The 21,645-nt window shown below is 40.4% G+C and overlaps 1 long non-coding RNA gene across 3 annotated transcripts in view; it reads right to left on the bottom strand.

The window, feature by feature from the left end:
* Nucleotides 1-634: 634 nt before the first annotated feature.
* Nucleotides 635-21,645, bottom strand: part of LOC310908058 — a 58,926-nt gene continuing 37,915 nt past the window's right edge. For 2 of the 3 annotated variants that reach the window (XR_014589771.1, XR_014589773.1), the window contains 6 exons: nt 18,838-18,937; nt 16,390-16,452; nt 13,349-13,550; nt 12,609-12,735; nt 1,455-1,650; nt 635-1,302 (listed from right to left, as the gene is read on the bottom strand). This is a non-coding gene — a long non-coding RNA (uncharacterized lncRNA). The remainder of the gene's footprint in view (nt 1,303-1,454; nt 1,651-12,608; nt 12,736-13,348; nt 13,551-16,389; nt 16,453-18,837; nt 18,938-21,645) is intronic. The other variant, XR_014589772.1, reaches the window with a different exon arrangement.

The following is a 21,645-nucleotide window of genomic DNA, read 5'->3' as shown; positions in this document are numbered from 1 at the left end:
CGATCTCTGATAATGCTGAACATAGAGCAAGGTCAGATCTTGGGAAGGAAAACTGAGCACAGTGCTGATATGATTATTTTTTTTTTCTGTAACTCTTGAAATCTTGTGTGCTGCTCTTCTGACACTTCCTTGGAAATAGCTGCGTCATTTTAGCTAAAACATTTCCTGCCTTCTCCCCTCAGCTACCCACAAGAAACACCCAGAGGCATTTATTTAGCATTGAAAACATCTGAACAATATATTCACATTTCAGAAAGTATGGAAGAATTGAAAACAGTATCATTTAGTGGAAAACACTGGGCCATTTTTTCCTAGGAGCTATTACCATGCTCTGCATAATGGAAATTTTGCTATTTTTTTATCAGTAACGCACTGCCTTGTCACACTGCCACTCTATATAATGGTTAATATATAACTCACCAATGTGTCAGTTTTTCCCTAAAGTGTTACTTCAGGCAGTGCAGGGGAATTCCCTTTGATATCTGTGCAAGAGCAAAGGTACCCTGGCAGCTGTAGTTATACAAAAGGGGGACTTTTGCTGCAAGGACAGCTTGGGAACGTCTGTCTCCCATCCCTACCTTGCCTCTGGCTGCTTCTTCACACTCATGTTTCTCTGCAACTGTTTTTGGGTTTGTGCTGTAAATCAGGTCACTGAGCTGATCCAAATTACAAATAGGCTTTTTATTTACAGAGTTGTTGTTAATACAGGTTGCTTTTCTTACCAGAATGATGCCAGAAATTGAAATGCTGGTGCAAATGAAGAGGCGGAGTCCTGGGACAGAGAGGAGACAAAAGCAGTTGGGATAGACAATGCTGGGGAGGAAACATGCCTGAGTTCATGGAACTGCTGGCTCAGATGGTGTCTCTTCCATTATTAAGGGTAGGATGCAGTCAGGAATTTGTTGTCATAAGCCATTAACAAACAGCAAGTTCACACAAAAGGATCATGCACTTGTTCTAAAAAAAAGACTAAAATTAAGCAGTAAAATGGCTCAATATGTGACTTTTGCTGGAAAAGTAGCTATATACATAGGTGTTGGAGAACACACATGTACACACACATGCCCACGCATACACACACAAATGCGTATTCACACACATTTGGACGCACAAAAAGCCTCTCTAAATTTAAAATAAATGCAAAATGCATCTCACTTCAGCGTTTTTGAGAGTCTTCAAAAGCATGCAGCTCTGATCCCCTGGAAGGCTGGTTTGTGAACGCAACAACCAGGGAAACCTTTAGAGGGAGCAGGCCGCCTTCTTTTCCTTAGCAAGAGGCGTTTACAACTCTAAGTGATGATCCTGAGAGAAAGCAAAGAGGAAGGTGGAGGAGGAAAATGTCTTAGGGAGCAGAGCCCTACGCAAGGGCTAGAGCAGTTGTCCTGCAAACAGGGGGAGCACCACCAGACCTGCCTCTCAGGGCATGGGCAAGAGAAATGCAGGTTCACACCTACCATCTTCCTCCTCCCTCTTCTTGTGTTCATACTTTCTGCCCTCTAGGGAGTCAGGAATTTCTTCGTGTTTCCCCCAGTCTCTCTGTCCCAGCATTTCAGCAGCTTCTCTGCACATTGCAGGATGGAGATTTGCTTCCCTGGAAGCGGAAGAGAATTTCATCTTCCAACACCTACAGCCAAAGTAATAGAGCAGTGCCTAGAAGAAAAGGAAAGATGCAGTCAAAAAAGCCTGGCATTTCCTGTTGAACAAAAAAAAAAAAAAAAAAAAAAAAAAAAAAAAAAAAAAAAAAGCTAACCATATCACAGACAACATAAGAGAAGCAGTATTAAGCAGAGAAGACATTTCAGAAGACAGAATATACAGAAACGTTATCGTTAGTTAGTAGTGTCAGTAGAGGCTATGTGACTGAACTGAACATTATGTGTATTTGTATTCACATGTGCATACACAAAAATTTTTAAGTCTTTAAGCCGTATATACCTGTATTGAGGGGCCAGAAAGCTGGTAGTTTTTTGTATGGCTGTAAAGCCCAGAAGGCCCATCCCAGACAGATTTGTGTTTGCTGAGCATGACACAAATCTGTAGCAAAAGCCTTTGCCTAACTGTGTTTATTATAGTCCAATAAAACAGAGGATAAGATCTTTTTCTGTTTCTCTTTTTCTAACAGATAAGGAGCTGTGCCAAAAAAAAAAATGTTTAACAGAAACTGGGTATTATTAAACCAACTCAGTTTCAGTCTTAGAGACTAAAGAACTGGCAGCTAAAAAACATTTGTTCAAGGCTTGACCGAGCAGTAGATGCATTATTAAATTAAGAATAACAATCAGAAATAAAAAACAGAACAGAATACACGGCAAACATACATGCATTATTTACCATGTTGCACCTGTGAATTCTTCTTGTAGAAAGACTGGCCACCAGTGTGTGCATCAGATAACTTACATTTTAGTGAAAGTCTAAGGATGGGGTATAAAGTATGGAATATTCATACATAAAAAATTATACTAAGAGCTTTCCTTCTCATGCATTTAGGTCTAATAATACTTTAGTGGTTTCTCCCTGGGAGCAAGAGCAGGTCTTAGCACTGCAACATAAATAGTTAAGCACAAGCCATGCAGCAGTAAAAGAGAAAAGGAATACTCTATGCCCTTCAATTCCAAGGCAATGCAGCATGAGAAATATAAAAAAATAAAAGGATACTATTACTTTTCCTCATAATATGGTTCATCATTTGACTTTTAATACAGATTTGCTGCTTTCTTTTTTGCTTTTTTTTTTCCCATCATTAGAGAAAGGCCATTTGAGGAATATACTCTGCACAGTGATGTGATTCAGCAACTTTCTGGAAAACAAAAACACAGCTCTCTTTTTGGTGCACTAATGAAACACAACTGGCACTAATTTTCATTTAATTGAGCCTAACTGAAAGTAGGCAATGTACCATGTTAGCTAAAGCTCAACGGTCTTATCTCACATTGTTTTTCATGAAATTTTATACAGTATGTGCTGAACATAACCTGCTCCTAAATCAGGCCAATAACAAATATATTACTGTACAAGCTGTTGTGTTACTAAGAATGGCTCAGCAAATACATTTGCCTTTTTATCCAAATTCCAGGCAGCTTCTGTCCATACCAATATATGAGACATTGTTTCTGAATATCTCCCAAGGGCATGTCCACAGAAAGGTTGTCCAGCAGTTCCACAAAGGCAGAGTGACTTGTCATGAATTTGCCATGTCAACATTTTTTCCATGAGGACACTGAATGCTACTCAGACACATAATATAATATAATTTGACATATTTGGTATTTTTCACCAGGAGTGCTCCAAGTCTGGGAAATTAAATCAAGATCAAAAGGAGGTAGAAAATCCCCCACAGTCACACACAGAGTAGTCAAAAGTATTTAGGAAGCCTTATGGGAGGCTTTCCATTAAAAATATGTTAAAAAAGACATGGTTATCTATTTAGTCTGATAGAGAAGTCCTGTCTCCAGGCAGGCAGGATGTGGCAGCCAGCCATGGCAAGCAGTGAGTGCCTGAGCTGGGGTGTGCTGCATGTCCTGGCTTAGGGCACATGCTGCCTTTTCTCCAAGCAGCATGTGCAGTGACAGGTAGCATGTGTCCCACATACCACCAGGATCATTCCTGCCTCGAGCCACAGAAGAGCTGTGCAGCTGACAGTGAGTGCAGGTGGTGAGGAGTGGCTCCCACACTCTCTGGGAACCTACCTGAAGATGAGATGTGCTGCAGGAATACCCCCCCTTATTGTTCCTGGCAGAGCTGCATGGGGACATGGGCACCCAGGACCTGTGGGCTTGGCTAACCACCAACCAGCACAGAGCCTCTACTCTTAGAAGCACCAAGCAGTATTTCCCAAACATATTGTCATTTGCAAAAGAAAGAGTCGTTTTGACAACAAAGTCCTTCAGTGACTAAGGTGCCAGGGTGTTGCTGGCATTAAAGAGCTGGCAGAACTTCTACCATAAATATTTCTATCAGGCCATTGTATATCAGCTGTAAAAACTTGCTCTGGGCTGATATTTGGAAAACAAGACCCAGCAAGATAATCCTTTTTTAAACACATTATCCTATTTGAGTAATCTACAGTATGTAAATCAAGCATCTGCAAGTGTAGGCCCCACTGACACCTTTGCTGATTCTTCTTTGATGATTCTATTGCCATTAGGGAAAGTGAGCACTGGCCATTCCAAAGTTCTTGGTCTGGGACTTTCCTTTTACTTCCAGATGCCCTCAATGGTTCAGATAAAAATGCTGGGGAGATGTAGGGTAGAGCAGACAAGCTGCTGTAGAAGAGCTCCTCAAGAAGAAAAATCCATCTCCTGAGAAGGCACATATAGCAAGATATGGATCACCTTTGTACACAGGGGAAGAAGAGCCACTGTTGGAAAGCTCCTGAATCCTGCCTAGCCATACATGCCTCCTTCCAGATCTGGAGTAAGCCAACTTTTCCAGATAAGTGAAAGAAAAATTGCACTTATTTCTATCTCAAAGGAAATTTCTCCTGTTTTTTTCCAAATTAAACAGCTTCTTGGTCATAATGCCAGAACACTGCAATGGCCACACAGCCCTCTTGTTTTAAAAGGTTTGCTGTGGATTCTAGCACATCTGACATACACTTTGGTAGAAAACATGTCAACTAGCTCTTCTGAATAGAGATTTCCAGGTGTGCATAGAATATTTTCAGGAGAAATAAGTGGCTACATACACCACGAATGGAAAACTCAGTATCCAACAAAGAATAGTAACTTTTCATGTATTAATGATAAAGTATTCAGTATTTATAGTTAGAAATACTCTTTCCATTGATTTGATTATTAGAAGTCTGCTACATCTAAGCATTTTTTGAAAAGCTGAATCTCATTTCCAAATACCCTTAGGGAACAACAGCCACAACAACAAAATTAGAAACACATTACTCAAGACAAAATTAGAATAACTAAGCTCAACAGTATACAGGGAAAATGCAGTGTTAAAATGTATGAGGTAAAATTGTTTTCTAACTATCCCAATGTTAAACATCATTTTGTCCTTGAAATGAGCAAGGGCAGAAATTTGTGACATGCTCTGACAGTATTAAACACGACTGTGGTTTATGCAAGTTATGTGCTGGATCAGTATATTTTCTCAGTATAGTTAAGGTAAAAGAGGTTTAATAAGACATTTTTATTTCATTTTTAGTTAACAAGTATTTTTTTAAAAAAAATTCTTTTAACCTCCCTTCCTTTGGGACTATGATTCCAGGAAGTCCTGAGAAAATAGTTTATTTTTCTGTACTGCTTACATAGGAACCCTGGAGGGATATCTCAAGTGAAAGAGATTCTTCAGCAAGCATGGAAGAGCCACTATTATCACACCTATGACATTGGTGGCAAAAGCAGCAGAAAGTGACAAATATCTACCAATCTGTACTGGGACAACCCCTTGGATACTTTGTAGTGAAGTTTTCTGAGGTTGGTAGGACAGGTGTTTCAGAGCACACACACATGGCCTGAGTTAGAGATAGGCTTCCCTTATCATTCCTGAACAAGTCTTCATGAAACAGACATTCTCACACCACCATGTGCATGCATATGTTGTGCAGGCTGGGCAATGACAGTTTCTCGTCACAATGTTGTTGAAAAATGTATTCCTTTTTTTTCAGAAGCAAAAATAGAAACCACATATTTCCAAAACTAGAACCATGTCATAATAGCCAACACAGGACAAGAGGGAAAAGGGGTGGTTGTGGTCTGCAATATCTTCTCACATTAGTAACCCTTCCTTCCTCCCACTCTTCCAGCCTCAAGCATGTGCCTGTCATAAAGTCTTTAAAGCAACATTGTCAAATACCTTCTTCAAATATTCTGATTAAAAGAATCATTCAAATAATAAAAAAAAAAAATACAGTGATGAAAATACTCTGTTTAGAGCATTGCTACATGTTGGTGAATAGCTCCTGGGTATTAGAGTTGAGCTCAGTCCTTTTGTTATAAATATTTTTAAATAAAGGTTAAAGAACATGTTTGTCCTATGTTACATGCTTGAAATGTCTGTGGAAACAAACAAGCACCCACTTCTTAGGTCACTACCTATGGTAGTATCTGTAGGTCTTGAAACAAGCAGACAGGCCAAATGCACATGGGTTTCACAAATCGTTTCCCAGCAAAAATCTCCACTTATGAGCTGACTCCTTATCTCCACTTCAATCAAATGAGCTTATTGTTAAAGTTTTACAAAGCAACCCAGCAGCAAGGTGAAAGATGAAGAGATTATTGAATAATAAATAAGAATATTTTTAGTCTGCTCAGATGTAGTCATGTATCTGAGAAAGCACCAGGGAAAAAAACCCTCAGAAAGGTGCTGGCTAAATTCCAGCAAAAGCAACCTGACTGTCAGGGCCCTGCAAGGGCTGGGGTCTTCCTACAAGAGATGGCAAAACAGAACTGCTGAGGAGGCACCAGGAAACCCCAGAGAGTCCCAGCCCCAGGCACTGAGTAATTCTGTGGGGATGGGGACATAGGCCTGTGCTGGTCCCAGCCTGGGGCACTCACAGCTGAGCAGGGCTGTGGGCAGCAGGAGAGTGGCTCTGCTGAAGCATCACTGGGGCAGTGACTAACAGCCCCGGGGGGCTGACATGGGATCCTGGGCTGTTGGCAGTGTGGGGGGAGCCCCAGAGGGCTGGGCCAGGGTAATCAGAAACCAGGGTGCCCTTAGGGCCCTGAGATAGTTATGCAGAGATGCAATATTAGTATTTAAAAAGTTGTCCATATTTATGGTCCTGCAATTGATTAATTTTTACTTCTTTTTCACTCCTAGCTTCATAAGCCAACAATCCTGCCCTTAAATTTGCAGCAGCTGGAACCGCAAAACCTATTTCCTAAAACCTATTCAAGGTCATTCCTCCCATCAGGTTTCCTACAATGCAGTTAAATGCTGGGGCAATAAAGCATTTGTAATGATCTGGACGGCACCTTCCCCAAGCACAAAAGAAGAAAACTACCGAATTGTCTGATTTCAGCACTGTTTTGCTTCTTACCCTGCATCCATTACCCAGTGAGAGTCATTGTTCCGTTATTATGGTCTGAAGAGACAAAGAGTTTTAAAAGATCTTTTCACTGTGTGAGCAAGCCCTCTCCCTGCTGCCTTTCCCTTTTAATGAAGATCACAGAGTAGTTGGCATCTTTGATCCTGAGAGCCTCTGAAGAAGTGAAAGTATAATGACATTATTCACTTAAAGCTAGGGAGATACTGACTGAAACAACATCTACTGAAATAAAGAAGCAGTGAATAATGAAGTGTCACTTGGATATTCAGAACTTCATTCATTAAAAAACATTTCTGAAAGGAACTGGTTCATGTGTCCCTGGAAACACTAACATAAGATGTGCCAGGCTAAATCAGACTTGGCATTTAGTCTGGAATCAAAGTACTTGACCATAGTCCATCCTCCCACAACACTGACTACAGAGCAGAAACCTTTTCTCTTACCTTGTGTACAGCTATGAGACTATATGCAGTAGTGGGCTAGAGAATCTTTTAAAAGGCAGATGTAAACAGGGAACACTTATCTCAGCAGTATTCAAGAAGCATAGTCCCTCACAATGTGAAGGTATGAGAGCCCCCAAAATACTGTACCATGTGAAAAGAACCAAACTTTTGTCTTTTGGACCAGGGACAGTCATAAACCTACAGCACCATGGAGCTCATTGCTGCCTAATCTACCTTGATTTTTTGACAGGACATTTTTTATTAACTCCTTGCTCCCTTACTAGACTGCTGTAGGCAACTGAGTTAACATGTTCAAAATCAGCTTGGATGTGTCTAAGTTATACCTTGGGTCCTGTAGAGAAAGAAGAGATAAAAAACTGAGAGTTGAAACTTGCCCATTGGCATGGTCCAGTACTTTGGACCTCTGTCTAGAAAGGCATTTCAGCACACATGTGGCTGTAAGGCTCTGAATAGACTTGGCAACTGCTTTAGCTTAATAATGGTGAAGCATTTTGTAAGCTCCCTTCTGGATTAGAAATTGTCTCTGAAGGGTTTTATAAAATGCAGTAGAGCCTCAGGAAGCAGGAAACAACATTTATTCAATTTCTCTGCCCTTAACCTGAATGCACTGGAATAGGATATTTTGGCATAAAACTCAGACATATTTAAGCAAATGTCAGAGGCCATCAAAGCCTCAGCAAAGTCAGTTTTGGTGGATATGGGAGGGCCCTTTCCCAAAGCCACACAAGTCCAAGTGCCAGGAGTCAGGATGAACACCAGCAACATGGAACACGGAGCCACATCATCTTTCTACAAGGACTTGGACAGGCTATTGTGCCATTGCCGCACGCAGGGCCCAGAGAAGCACAGCAAGTAGCACAGCTTCATAAGAAAATAGCAGTAAATAAATCTGTGTGTAATGCTCTCCTTCTGGTGACAAGCCAGTTTAAAAAAAACCCACAACAAGCACCTTCAGGAGAAGAACACCATGCAAGAACCCATCTGTGCACAGACACAAACCCACAGAGACACCAGCATATTTATCCAAAACAATCTTACACAGCATCTCACTTCAGATCTTGTGGATCACATGGAGGCACAGGGTCATCTACATGCAGATCACTGCTTTTGCTGTTTGGATACCCTGTCTGCATCTTCTGCTTCCCAGCTTCCTCAAAGTTAAGTTTCAGACAGACTGAAAAATTAAAAAGACTCCCTGCCTGCCGACTGCCACATTTGGAAATGACTGTGTCAGCGGATATTCACCCCCTGTAACAGCACCATTTGATATTTGAAACTGTATTTTCATTTCTGGAGAATAATGCACATGCCTCAACCCCCTTCTCAGATGTGTCATCCCACTGCTATTCCTTTCTTCTTTAAGCTACAGTTTGGTATTCTTTTAAGTGAACATGATTACCAATAAAACAGTCCCCACTTTCTCCCACTCCCACAATTTCTCCCAGATCATCTGTTGTACTGTGCCATCATAAATATTTGTGTGGCTGCATGGTTAACCAGATCAAGGTACTGATCCAGATGAAAAACAGACCCTGGGAAAAAATATGCAATTTTTGCAATATAGTTCCCCACAAAACCATACAAATGCTTATGCTGCAATTGTAAGAAGGTTTCCATAAGAATCAAGATGACTGACTGAGAAAGAGAAGAGGAATAATCTGGCTTTTTAAGCAGTTTTTCTGGCCTTAATGTAGTGCCATGGTTTGGCATTTACTTTCTCCAGCATTTGTCCACAGAAACTCCTGCTTTGGGGAGTAAACATGCAGAGCTACAGAAAATTCTTTCTGAATGTCCAGGGAAAAGTCCTTTGCACAGCAATATCTAACTCTTGCCAGCATAGGAGCCCAAGTCCATAAAGTCCAAAACAGTGTTCTTACACTTGAAGAAGAGCATTCTTCTATCAAGGACAAGCTCAAGGATCCTTTGGAGTCAACTGTTAGCACTTCAGAGGCAAACAGCCAATTTCTCTTTCTCTCGCTTTCTCTGGATTTAAGGACTGGTGAGACAGAATACTGCCTCGTTACCTATTCCACAGCCCTGTGGTGTAAATAGGAGAGAAAAGTATGGAAGCATTGGATTGCATTTTATCAAAAAACCTTTTGAAAACAGCTTACCTCCCCATTTAACAGTTTCTAAAAGACTAAGCCTAAAACTAGAGACAGAAAGTCCTGCCACCAATTCCTTCAGTTTCACTTATTTTTGTCATGTTTTCTTTCTTCACAATAAAGTGACAGTCCCACTGCTGACATTTCTCAGGATACGTGTGATAATCTTTTGTAAGACACTTGAAAATTGCAGTTAAATGCAAGCTTGTAGTGAATAAAACTACACAGAAGGCAAAAATGTAGCCTTCTCTCACATAAAAAAAAAAAAAAAAAGGAGGGAGTCAAGTATTACTGTTTTCTCCCCAATGGTTTGTGGTGTGAGATAGTGAGGATAAAAAACTAGCTGATGCCATGAGTGGGAGGACTGAGTACAAAGAGAACTCAATTACTGTTTCCAGTAACTGTACAATTAACTTCAATTGTGGCTATCTTTTCAGTGGGCTTAACGTATTCAGACTAAGGATAGTGTCTAAGTGAACATTACAATTTCCTGGAGAGATTGCAAACCAGTGATCCTCCCTGAAATTGTATACCATTGCTTACCCTTCACTAACCCAAAATACATAGGCATGGGGACTTCCTCCACAGTGTCTGTGCCATGGCAAGCCCAGGGACAGAGCTCTGACACAAACAGTGGGCATGTTTAGCATGAGGCAGTAAGATCAAGAGAAAATGTGCAGAAAGATAACAGAAAAGGACTGATCTTCATCATATCTACTATTTGGGTAGCTCTGCTAATTTTGATGAATGCCAAGAGGATCTCAGTTACAGAACTGAGAGGTGAGCATTTTTAAGCATTAAAGGTGTTTGAACTCTAGGGAGCCCAGAGAATGTAAAATCTACTGCTGGGCAGAGACTGCTTAAGGAAGTTAGAAGCCTGTTTTTAACACATCCTTGGGAAAGCTGGCAAGAAGAATTGCCTTTGAATTTTTCCACCAACTGCCAGTTCCCCACACATCATTCTGTCTCTACTTCTGGTTGTATTTATATGGCTTTTGGAGCTGTGATGGCCTGACAATATCACCAATGAAATATTTGTAAGGGCAGGTATTTTTTTTTTAATTAAATTGAAGGGACAGGAACCAAATAGATTTTCAGGCACATAAACTTGTCTCCATGTCAACTGAAAGTCAGCGTGCTTGGAAGTGTGTCAGAGCTTTTTCTAGCTATACCTGTCTAGTAAAATATGACATATCCCTTCAACACCTCTCTACTTGATCTGATGCTCCCTCCCCAGTAAAGCCTTGTCTAACCCTATCTCCATTCTGACATCCCTTGTCTAGATGAACTGAGTTTTCATACCCTCATTTCCACCTATCTTATCATTCTTCTCACCCTGCCCACCACCTCTTCAAGGCCTCACTGAGCCAATCCCCTGGATCCCCCACTCTTATTACCCTGAAGCTCCTTTGACATGCCCCTGTCAGGTAGGAGCAGTTCCACAAAACTTAGTCTTCTGCAAGGCAAAGCCACCAGAGAGGTTCCTATCCAGCCAGAGACACTTTCTCTGCCAGGCACTGCCTGATACCTGGATGATGGTGCTGTGCTGCTGACTACACTGCTGCAGCCATCAGGAGTAAAAATAAACCTCAGAAAAGGAGTTCCCTTCAGTTTTGATCATTTCAGCCATAGGGTTCAATCCCCTTCCTGGCACACAGTTGCAGGGACAAAGACAGCAGGATGAAGCAGGCATGGGAATGAAAGTCTGAGTATAGGGTGAAGAAGGAAAGTGGTGAGGTGAGGTAGAGAAATGCTTAGGGTGCCTCTGCCCTGTAGAGAACACCAGGGAGTCAGAAAGGAGCATTCACAGTAGCAAGGAAGAAGCCTGTGTACAATGGGCATTCTTTTTCCCTGCAGCTCATAGTAACACATTGTCCACAGCTGCTGTGCAGAAATACAGGAGCATTTTGCAATGCTTTTAATGTTGTTGTGTCATAATGTTCTTCAGTTCTGCATGAAGTTAAAAGGGACAAGAACCCAGTAGAGTGAGGGGAAAAGAAAGGCAAAGGAAAGAAATTTGCCAAATACTTGCTTCAGTTGGCCAAGAACTGAAGGGGCAGCCCCCTGCAGGCATGCACAGGTTGGGTGCCCAGCCAGGACCCATCTGACACTGTGCTTCTGCAACTGAAGACTGAAGAAAGTCTCTTGAAATGAGGGGAAGGCAGGGTAGGGGCAGGAGAAGGATGAACTTCTAGCAATTCACTGCAGAACACTACATCTCCCCATAGCGAAGCTTGACTAAGGACAAAGAGTGGTGAAGAGTAGGAATACCTCAGATAGGATGAAAGGAGAAAGATAATGTCCCAGGTTTCTGTCTAGCACAGACTGTATAGATATCTGAGCTGCCGATGAATCAACATGAATCAGCCCTATTATACTCCAGACCACTACCATGATGTAAATCTAGGTGATGCAGCAGCTGACTCAGAGGCACCTTGCACATCCTGGGGGAGGCACAGAGCTGGGGATAGCAAGCTGTCAGCCATACCCAAATAAACTCATAAAGCCTGGGCAAAAGGCCTAAGGTATTTTGCCCTCTCTAGTTCAAATAACCAGTATATATCATGCCAACATGTAATGTGCAATGGCTCCCTGCCTTCCTTTAAAAGAGCAAGCTCTCCAGGATTGCTTTGTCTCAGCACTGATGTCACTGACACCTGGAGGTGCTCTGACTACAGCCTGGCTCACACCACTCAGAGGAGACAGGGGCTGGCCTGTACATATGATCTTCTCCTACCATGGACATCTGGCAGCAGAGCCACATGAGGCAGCAAACCACACAGCCAAATAATACAAAACACATTATATTTACACTTTAGTATTAGGTGTCCTGTTTTTACTTTCATGCATACTAAAAAGAATTTTATGGAGTTTTTTAACTGATATTGTGCAGACTGCTGAAAAAGCACAGTACATTACTTTGAGCCCTGGAGAAAGGGCTCCTTTTTTGGCCTTGGATCTGTTTGTGCAGTATGTCATGGTCTTTTTGGATATCACCTCATTGGAAAACAGTAGGAGTTGAGAGAGTTGAATTACCGGCAGGACACAACAGATGGATGGGAACCATGGACTTCAGCACTTTCTTTGGTATCTGCATTACTGCAGCTGCAGTGGGTCTGCCTTCTCTTTCACTCCCTCTACATTTTGCACATGAGCCAGCCACCTGGAAAGGAAAAGGACTCTCAGCAACAGCTTCATGGCAAGGAAGAAGGAAACAGGTATATGTCCAACATCATTATACAGCCTACTACTACTATACTGTGGCCCTGATCCTGAGAGATGATACCAGAGCTTTCAAGGGTAGTCCTGCACCACAGAAGGCACTGCCTGCTTTGTCATTGGCTATGTAAGAACAGGCATGGGCATCACAGAAAATTTGACAGTGATGCAGGTACAGGGTTACCTGCTGTTTGTACCTAGACATCACCTCTTTAGCTTTCACAACATTTACAAATTGTAACAAATCGAAATACAACAGCCTGCCTAGTGCTGTGTTTGTAATTCTTACTTATGATAAGGGAGAAAAGAATAAAGAAAAGTTCTAATAGCGCTCTTAACAAATAAAAATTGCATGGATGTGATCTGGCCTTTACGATGTTGAGCATACCAAATATTCAGATATTCTCTGTTGAACAGTTTTGATCTTAGCTTTGTATTTGTGCTGAATGAAATGTGTGCAAATGCCTGACTGAGTCAAAGGATGCCTGAAACAGGATTTAAGTTTAAATCACAGAACCACAAAATAATTATGGTTAGAAAGGATCTCTGGAGCTCACCTAGTCCAATACTCTCCTCCAAGTAGATCCACTGCCAGCACCATATCTGGTCACTTGATTAATGTTGCCTCTGCTTTCACAGCACTTTCCTGGGACGGAGGGTTTGGCTGCAATGATGCTTTTGCCAGCTGAAGCAATTCCTACTCCACCTCCAATCCTGGTTCTCACAGTGTCCTCCCAGCATAAACATTTGTGTAGTCTCCTAAGGAAGTGAACCAGCTGAAATATAATCTGTACCACCAATATCATAATAACTTTTTCTATCCAGACAGTTCCCCAGTCCAACATATTCTGTAGTCATACAACCATGATGAAGAGCCAGACAAGGACAAGCAGCCAAGAGGATGAAGGGAAAGGAGGAAGAAGGAGCAGTGAACATCCCTGCCAGAGCTGCACATTAATGAATTCTGTGTTAATACCAACCCTCAGATAAGCAAGATTCAATTCCTTCACCACTAAAATTTCCTTTTCAGGAGTGGGGCAGGGTGATTAAGTATTGCCTATTGAATATTTTCACATCACTGAACTTGTTGGGAAAATTCAATCAAATGTATAGGAACCAAGTGAGTCTGTACATGTGTCAGAAAGCAGAAAGAAGCAGAAAGTTGACCTGAACAGAAGTATAAAAGAAATAAAATTTTCCAGTTGAAATGGCCAGACTGGCTGAACTACAGAATCTGGGATGTCTCCACCCAACATTTTGTGGAAAGGCATTTGCTTCAGAATTAGATCAAGCCTGAACAAAGCTGGAATGAACTAACCTACCTTCACTCTAGCTTTCCCATCTTCACAGCATTTCCATATTTGCCAAAAGGATTCAAAATGCTATTTAAAATAACTGGCATGAAGATCAATCACTGACCAAAACAATCTGAGGAAATTGCAGAGAAGGACTAGATTGCTGAAAACTCAGGTAATTGATCCTCATTTGTGCTATTGCCAACATCCAAAAAAATAAAAAGACCTGATTAATTCCATCTAGAAGTAGATATTTAATGCAGACATCTGAGTCAGAAACCAGATCACATTAATGTCTCTGTGTAATCTGTGAAGAGTAGCAAGCATGTCCTGAAGATAATTCACTGCAATGTCTAACCATTTCTGTACAAATCTGTACCTCTCATCAGAGATCAAAACTGTCCTCCAAGCAATACTCAAACACTCACACTCATCATCAACCAGTGAGAGGCTCGATGCACTGTCCTGTTACTTTTTATTTCAACCTCAGTCTCTCATTTCTACTGGATAGAGTTCAAAATGCAATTTGAAAGCCAAATACAGATTGAACTAAAATTTCAGATGCCAAAGAATAACTTACTAAAATCAATCCAAAACTGAAGCTTGAAATAGTATTTTAAATAACATAATGACATTGATTTGTCCAGAGTTAAAGATAATACTCCTACCCAGAGTAAAATATTTCTATATAGATTCAGCAGAAGCTGAAGTCTCCAACTAGTCCTGGCTCTCATCATTACCTCGACTTTAACATTAAATGTATTCTTATAAACACTTCCAGTCCAACCAAAAGTGGAAGTAGCAATAAGCTCCCGGCTCCTAACTGTCAAAAATCCTAATTCATTTCCCCACAGGTACCACAGAACAGAAGGCATCAAAAAGCCACCTTAAGAACAAGGAGTGGCTTTAACTAGAACACTATACCAAACCTTTAGCCTGTGTCTACAGTTCTATCACTGATTACAAGTTCAAACTGATGGGCGACTTGAAGAGCCACAGCCCACAGATCAAAGATATTCTTGTACGCAATAGACACAATGCATACACCCTGACACAAACCAAATGGCACTGACAATACTTCTCACAATTAATATCAAGTGCAGAGCTACATTCCTTTTTAAATAGAATACAGTATTTAAAATCAAGATATTCCCTTCCTAAAGTATTAAGCATAATTTAACTTTCCAGGATTGGTTCTAAGGAAAAGACCTGTATAACCAAGGAAAGAGAAAATGTCCTAAGTCCATTTCCTGCTACATCCCATCCCACAAATTACTGCCTTATTCAGAAAGCCAAACTCACCCAGCTAATTATAAATTATTCTCCTCCAATTAGGTAATGGAAATAAAAACAAATGACTTAAGTAACTAATCACAGCTAAATAGCACGGCTTGTATTGTGGATACAAAGTATTCCATACCACAAAAATACTCCCAGAATATGAACAAGGAAAGTGCAGTCTGCCTGCATGGACTCCAGAAGTGGAAGAGATTACTTACCAAAATGTAGATAATTAAAAATTATTTGGGACTAATCTGAGATGCAGTTAATATATCATCATTCAGAAGCATTCAACTCCAGTGCGTTACTTCATTTTAAAGATGTTATATGGGTGTTTTCTGCCTTTGTACCATGCTGCTAAAATATTTTACAAGTGGGTAGTTAAAGTGAGCTCTGCAAGACTGGTGAGTAGAACATTTCTGTCTGATTACTCTAAATGCATGCAAAGGGAAAGACCAGACTGAAAGCTGATTACGTTGCTTTTAAACACGTCCCTGACTGTCATGTACAGTCTGCACTGTGACTTTTAAGTGCCACATGATTATTATATAGAAGAGAGCTAATCTTTGGTGTATATTAGCTTGAAGCTTTCAAACAGCATAATATCTTTTCATGTTACTAGTCCTGAATACAAAGAAAAAATTTTTAAAAAAACTTCAATTAGGAACACTCATGGATATGAATATGCTCAACAGGATTTTGCAATTTGAAATCCAAATGCTAGCATATTTATCTTTAGAAATTAGAAAATTCTGGCAGTTAACTAATGAGATTACAGCAGGGCAGCAACAAATGAAGGCAACCTTCATTCTTCCCCCTGGCTAGCAGATTATTTGTAATAGTTCCTGGATGAAATGAGAGGAGAAAAATACCAAAACTCTACCTTTGCAGTGCAGTATTAAAATACTCATGTGCTCATATGCAGAACTACAGTTACCATATAAGAGCAGGAATTAAGAGGGAGGATGAAATATTAATTGCCCCTTCTGGTAAGGAGGAATGCCAGTGATTCAGACACTCACCTCTCGTCACTCACTGACTTCAGTTTCTTGCCATGTCAAGAGACTCACTGATTGTGTCTTCTCCTGTAAAAAGGCAATAGCAGAACATCATTACTTCACAGGCAGGGCAGAAGGAAGCCTGGAGACAGAGAGGTGTTGAGACTATATGAGTATAGCCAGATGTGCAACCAAGAGGACTTACTTGCTTAAAGCAACAGCTGGTTGCTGTTGGTCCTGCTCCACCACTTTCTTTCTGTCCCTTCCCTGTCTGTTTCTCCTTTCCCAAACACACAGCTTCAGCTCCTCTCTTGTCTAACTTATGATGCTCTATCTGCACAATAAAGCAAATTCAACTTACTAAGCAGCAAAAACCCTATGCTTTGTTTTTGTTTTGGAATTATTTTATGATTTAGTGCTGCTGAGTTGAACCAGGTCACTGCACAGTTAGATGAGTTCTAGAGACAGTGAAGAGGACAGCTGGAATTATGCAGCCTGGCAAGGGAGGAACAGAGCACAGGAGAGCAGCAGGATCTTCCCTCTTTAGCATCAGTAATTCACTGGACTGGGAACTATAGCAGTAACTGCCCTTGTCTGATAGACAACTCAGGTGCACAGGTACAGAGAAAAGGAGCAGCTGTTCTTTGCTAGGAGTGGTGATCAAAACCTCATCCAGCACAGGCACCAGAGCTCCAAGAGATTGACAAAGAGCTCACAAACATATAATAGAGCTGGAGCTTGATATAGTTTTTTTTTTAAAGAAGACTGAAACAGTAGCAGACCAAAAATATAGGCAGGGAAGTTTACCGCCAGGTAAGAAGAATACTCTCTTTCCCTTAGCAGAGAAGTCATTAAGTCTTGGTTTCAATTGACTGCACAGTGCTATCCCACCAGATTTGATACTGTTACTTACTTTGTTTGCAAATAATATCATCTTCCTCATCTGTTTTGCTTTCATAACATGGTTCAAGGACAGCCTGTGCATTTAAATAAGGGTGTACCAAGTGGCCATCTTTAGCAAGAGAAAGCTTTGGATTTGTGCAGGTAGAACTTAATAAAGAATTATTGGTTGATTAGATGCCTTTGCATCCAGTGGGGCCCAACAGAACATCTAGTGCCACATTAAGAATTTTTTTTAGTTTTGGAATAGTGTTCCAGAAAATTATAACCACTGCATTAGCAGAGTAACAGCACACATTGCTCATATATCTTACCCCTGGGAAAGCTAAGGGTGTCTCCCTTTGATGCACAGAGTCTTTCTCAATCTGCAACATACCTTGCACCTTGCTGGGAGACACAGGAATATTTTCCTGATTACCACTGAGTCCATCCATAAGAGGGCAGTGATACATACCTACAACACATCCATCATTCCCCTGAGTCCTGGGTGAGACTGAGTCCTGAGTGCAGTTAAAAGCATGCCCAGAAACATGCAGAAGCAGCAAGAACCAGCATAAGCCTGTTGGCACCACCTCTGCCCACCTTCCACTCACTGGCCTGCATGACTAAGCCTTCATTTAAAGCAGGATCCCTTAGGAATCACTGTCAGCACACATTTGGAGTACAGCCTGTACTCATGACTCTGGCTCTGTGGCCAGGTGTCCTAATTCCTCTGCTGCCAGGCCCCTATGGACTGACACAAATTACATTATTAATGCCTGGCTATAGCTGTTGGAAGCTGTGAACCAGGTTTATTAAGCAGATAAATGCACCACCTTGGAGAAGAATGTATACTTTACCTTTCACAGTACCTTCCCTGCAGTATTTATCCCTGTGGTGGTGAATTACCCTGCATGAAGAAGGCAATCAGATCTCAAAACCTGTATATATTCTAACACAGTGATCACACTGATTTAAAGAAAAAGGAAATTGCAATGCTCACTGCTGCTATATACATTTTTCCAGATGCTCAGAAAGAACAGTAATTACGTTTTGTTTTCTTACTTTCAAAAGATAAATAAGAATATCATCTGTCAAGCTTCAAGAGTAGATCAACCAGCCTTCTATTCTCAGGCAAATTCCAAAATAGCAGTATTCAAAGGGCAGAGAGCATACCTAGCAATATGTGCTGCAAAGCTCCCAGTACACTAGAAGTGCAATAAATAAATGATCATAACAATAAAGCTGTCTTGCATGTAAATAACAGTTCACCTTGATGTTTAAATTTAGTAAGCAATATGTCCCACTGTACATCAATTTTGATGCACCTACGATAAGGCCAAATCATGAAGTGTTGTTTGGGTGATCTTAACATCATGGTGCAAAGAATGGGACATAAAAACTAGGTAAGGACAATTTAGGAAACTGAAAAAAATAAAAATATACTTCTAGAAAATTAAAAAAACACAAAGTAAGTGTCTTCACAACAGTTCATAAAAGACTCAAGGTAATCAATCCATTAGCTGTTCAAAATATATAGAAAGGATAACTGACATCACCCAATTTTAGGCACTTCCCAAGCAAGATTCTCACCATATCCAGCAGAGAGGGAGAAGTTCCTTCACTGGCCAATCAGGACTCTCTTAACGCAGAGGGTTTTGGCTGCCTTGTCCAAGGTCTCATTCTCTGCTACCTGCAGAGAAAGTTTAGGCAGCCTGGTTGGCTGATGTTGTGGCTGAGGCCATAGGATTCAACAGCTGAGCTGCCATTATTGCTTGCCCTAAGCACCTAATTCAGGCAAAAAAAATCTTTTCTTCCCTATCTGACACTGCATTAATCTGACAGTCTTTATTCATACATTATTTCTCAAATAAAAGGTTTTAAAATTAATTTAGCTCATTTTGTTCAGTTTTTGTTTTGTTTTCTGAAGATCAATGTAATTTAAACATAACCAGTGCAAAAAAACAGTCTAGTAATATGAAAAGCAGAGTGAAATAAATGCCTCTGATCTTTGGAAACATATGGAACCAAATGCATAGAATAATGTTCAGTTTTGTAGCTTAAACTATACACACAGAGAAACAAAATGTGCTGCCACCAAATAGATGTAGCCAAAGGGGAAAGAGAAGGAAAATGGAGAGGTCAAGAGGACCAGAGTGAACAGCACATTTCTCTCTACAATCTCTCTCCTTCCCCTCCTGCTTTGCAGCTGGGTTAGGTTGCTCTTTTACTTACACAGACCCACTTTCTAGAGTTCTGTACTCTTGCTTGGTGGGAATACCAAAATCCAGCAAAACAAAACAGATGCTGAGGTAAGCATGAAAGTTAAGGGTTTCTATGTTCTTTAGAGCAAGGACAGATGGCAATGCAGGGCTGACCAGAAATACAAGCCTTGATATTCCCTTCTGAGCACTACTCAGTTTGACTCATGTGTAGTTCAATCCTGCCCAAACCAGCTATATTTTCTGGATGTCACCTTCTGCTAAATGTCACCTAAACCTGTACAGCATTATCCCTGTCCTTTTTATTCTTTATGTATATTCCCTTATCAGTCACACACTCTTCACTTATTCATAACATGTGGTTTGGAAAAACATTTCTTCTTATTTGGTATTTTTCCAACTCTGTGCCATTCTTATTCTGCTAATACTCGCTCCAAGGAAAAATATTTAGCAGAATATATAGTGTGCATCCAGCTGAAGCTGCTGTGTGGTGTTCTCTGTTAAAGAAAGAACAGCAGCTAAAGACAGAAGTGCAGCTAAAACTGTTATTCCTGAACTCAAGTAACTAACACAAGAGTTTTCATCACCAGCTTATCATCATTATTGCAAGGAACACTAATTTCTTGTTTAGTTTTTCAACCAATACCAGTTTGATTGTCTGGTTTTGCATATAAATGGTGCCCATGCAGATGTTCCAAGGTTTTAATCCATCCTCTAGGGCATTCTTCTTTCTCTTCCTATGTTTTCCAAGACATCCTATTTTTGTCTTTTCACACTGTTCAATTTAGGAATGCTTTTTCTTAATTCTTTATTTTCTATATTGCACCTAGATTTAAAAAAAATTTAAAAAAAAATTTTAAAAAGCACCATGTAAGCCTGAAAACCCGTACTGGCACCAAACTGAAGTAGAAAGCTTTTAAAATGCTTCTAAATTTTCTTTCAAGACAGAAGCAAGATTCAAATGCTTTTCTTGGCATGCCTTTTTTCTCTTTGAAATACAGAGACTATTCTTGATATGTTCTTGTTTTCTTTGCATTTTATTTTAAAAAGATGTGTCCTTTGGGAATGCATCATGAGTCCCTTTTCATAGGTTGGCTCTGTCATCTAACTGTGGCATCTCTCCAGTGCCAAGTATGCAATGTATATTTTTTTATATGTTAAGTGAGGTTCAGAAATTTTCTCAGACCTACACAAGTGTCACAGACTTTGACACCAGATGCGATATCTAGTGGTAACCCCAGAAAAAAAAAAAAAAGGTGTTTTTTGGAGGGAATCCAGGTAAACAAGTGTTGGAGCTGTTGAAATAACATGAAAACCTTCTTGAAACAGACTCACTGAATACAATACTTAACTTCTCAGTTACAAGTTGTTCAGAAATGTCACAAGTCCCAACACCCTGTTCTAACAGAATGCTGCAAAAAGCAGTTTCAAAAACTTGACTGACAGGAGATAATGGAATGTGGACACATGGATGGAAGTAGAAAAATGTGTTGATAAAGATGAGTGCATTTGCTCAGAAAACAGTAACAATTTGACCTTAAAAATGCAACTTAAAAAATCTGTCCCCTAAATTTCAGGGTATCATGATCTTTAAGCTGGTATCAGGATCCTTTGAAGGACCAAACTATTACCCTTACAGTGACTGAGCTGCCTGTACTGAATACATATCACAGATGGTGAGCAGTCCATCCAATCCATTGCTCAAATACAACTGTAATGACTGCTTCAAGGCTTTCTAAAGCTTAAATGTGCTCAGGGCCAAAAGGAGAAACAAACAGGTATGTAGGCTGTTTGGAACAAATCATTACATTAGTCCTCACAAATCCTTTCAGTTGTGGATACAGTTTTGAGGCTAAAATTTTTCTAATGTCTAAAAGAATTCAAAATAAAATCAGTCTGCACTAGAAGAAAATTAAAACCTTGTCAGGAATACTGCAGTGAATGTGACAGGCAAACCATTCATCCAGCTTGCTGGCAGCTTATGTTCAAATCCATTATTGACACTCTTCTATTTTTCCACAGTACCTGAGGACCTTCTGAACAAAAAAGACCCAAAAAAACAAATAAAAAAAAATTCTTCACAAATGGTTATGCTTTTCACTTGTAGTTTCAAACAATTCAATTTCTCTTTTCTTCTCTTATTGCTTGATGCAAATAGAGGACAGAGTACTATAATGCA

The sequence above is a fragment of the Zosterops lateralis genome (genome assembly GCF_965231275.1).
Source record: "Zosterops lateralis genome assembly, chromosome: 4".
Classification (NCBI taxonomy): domain Eukaryota; kingdom Metazoa; phylum Chordata; class Aves; order Passeriformes; family Zosteropidae; genus Zosterops; species Zosterops lateralis.
The sequence above is the reverse complement of the archived record's forward strand: the minus strand, read 5'-3'. Positions and strand labels throughout refer to the sequence as shown.